Source organism: Phoxinus phoxinus (assembly GCF_949152265.1).
Source record: "Phoxinus phoxinus genome assembly, chromosome: 3".
Lineage (NCBI taxonomy): Eukaryota > Metazoa > Chordata > Actinopteri > Cypriniformes > Leuciscidae > Phoxinus > Phoxinus phoxinus.
In genome coordinates, this window is record NC_136878.1 from 16175042 (window position 1) to 16177868 (window position 2827).

Genomic DNA, 2827 nt, shown 5'->3' on the forward strand with positions numbered 1-2827 from the left:
CCACCAAAGTCCTCTTTTATCAGTATTATTAGAAATGATATTACATTATGAATTGTAATGTATGAATACTTTAAATATTGCCAGTAGCCTTAAGCATTCCAATTCAGATCCGAAGTTCATAAACACTGGCACACCAGAAGCAGGTGACCCTGTTTAAACGTTTTTATTTGTTTTGTGGACAATCATTATGAATTATTTATGCCCTCCATTCTGTAACTCTTATGAAGCTGACTGAAAATGTCACTAGCAGTCTGATCCTTTCCAAGCATTCATACAAGAGAATTCATAGTATTTCATCATGTAAGTTTTAAATAACTTATTTTAAGACAGGGATTTCAAATTCTATTTCGTTATTTCTTCTTTGTTCGATGTGGAATGTCTTACATTTGTTGTCTGTCATTGGTGCTAACATAGTGTTATCCTCTGTTTTTTGAGGGACCATATCGGCTACTTTTATATTATGCTTACTTGAATGGATGTAAAAATCATGGATGAATGCGATGTAGCATAATAAACATGCATTATTTGGCAAAAAAAAAAAACAATATGTAGTATGCCTGTTTATTCTTCTAGTTGTTTTCTAGGAGTCATTCTTTCCTCTCCACCTCATTGCACCCTCTTGTGGTGTTTTCCAAGGTGGGAAACACAGATGCTATATTCACTTCATCCACTAAAGTGTACTCTAGTAACAAAATGAAAAAAGATAGACCTCTGGACTCTACAGTACTTTATTTTTTTTTTTTTTATTTTTTATTTTTTTTGTACAGTGTGCATTATGTACCCTGACAACTATGTAACTATATAATGATTGAATAATTGTATCATTGCATACTGTATACTATTTCACATTTAATTTTTTAATTAGTAGGCAGCATGTATACTACATAGTAGAAAATATGCACCGATACTAATTCTCCCAGCCAATAACGACTGCCGATTATTCAGAATGATATCTGACGATGCTGATACTCGTAGTTTGACTTTTCCTCAGAAAAAAAATGTATATAAAAAAGAAATATATTGCTGCAAACTATATAACCCTCTAATTTGGTACATTACTATAATATTAGAGGTTACATTAACAACGGGTATTATTCAACTTTTTATTTTCATATATAATAATTACACTAAAGTAAAAACTGAAATGTTTGTAGGCTAGGCAAGGCTACAACTCAGTTGCACATAGTTTTCATAAGGACTTGTCTTCATGGCAAATTTATTCAAATATATATAATATATAAAAGTATATTATCTCTAGTGATTTTTATTGCTGTCACGTCACATTTAAGAACATCAAAACGCCATTTATTGTTGATTAAATTGATTACATTCATTGTTTGAATTTCGTGATAAAATGGACAGAATTTAAGATATGTTTCTTATCATAAGTAACAAAGCTCAAATCTCTTTGCGATTATTGGACGGGAGACGGGCTACAAATAATGTTTGTTGTAGGGAAAAACCGTGGGCCTGGGTTTTGTATTCATAGGGTCAAACAGAGACTGCTTTTAACTTTTTGTAACTGTTAAAGAAATAATAGCTTTTATCGGCCTATACTGATTATGTGCATCTCTACTACGTACATGTAGTCCAATTGGCTATTTCATTTGGAACAACAGAACTCTTTGTAAACTTTACATGGCCACCACAACGTCACCAATTTACATTCCATACAGAGTATATGAAGATTAATCTAGGACCTCATATTAATAATTACATACAGTACATTCAATATACATAACTCAAGATTAGCTTATGTATCAGTAATATTGCGTCAATGAATCTGAGTGTATTTAATTTCTGTTTTGTTTATGTATTAAAACTAATGATGGCCAGTTTTGAGATTAAAGTTCATATTCATTGCTACAGAACGTGGGAACAGAGCCATTTCCTCTCGATGACAGATCATTTTCCTAGATTTATCTTTTAGATGTTGGAGGTCTATTTTAGAGAGAATGGTCATTGTTCTTACTGGTTAAACCTCAACTGTTTAATGTACAAAGACCACCCACAGGATATGAAAACATGTGGCTTACATGTTCATAAACAACATTGAATGAAGTAAGTAAATGTAATAAATGTAAATAAATGAATTAGCCTATAATGAATTGCATTTCCAGGACAATGGAGACTGGCTGCAGACCTTCACTCTAAACCTCAAATGCACTTTCTCTGAAACCAGTCAGTAATACACAGTTGTTTTTTTTTTTTGTGGTTTGTTGTCTATTTAGAGCAATTACATGTTATGCTAATGGTAGCTACACTTTTTAGACAATAATTGTAAGAAGACAGCCAGCGGGGGAAAAAAACGGGGAATTTTTTTTTTTTTTAAGTGCCAAGATAAGGTTAGAGGGTTCAGTCCTGCAGTCCAACACAAACAGACTTGACTAATTATTGCTTGCTGTAAATACTTGTCATCCTTATATGATGCTTTTAAACTCTTTTATTTGTAAAAATGACTTTTTAACAATATGGACCTTTTTTAACATGCTTGTCTGGACTCATTCAAGGTGATTTGTGTGTGATTGAACACTGGAGATAATTGGATGCTGCAGGATTCACAGGGGTCTGTATGTCCTTGTAATAATTTTTAAAGCAACATACTTTAGAGTCATGTTGTTCACTACTTGTTTAGCACACTTTGCTCACTTTAAGCTTATTATATATAAATAAAAAAACCCTGTTAGTCACACTATTGCTCCCATTTCCACTTTCTTTTACTTGTACTTTTTAACATTTGATATCTTTGAATGGACCAAGCAAACATTTATCAGAGAGATTGTTTTATAAACATGCTGTTTTTGTTTTATCTTTACCTTTACATACA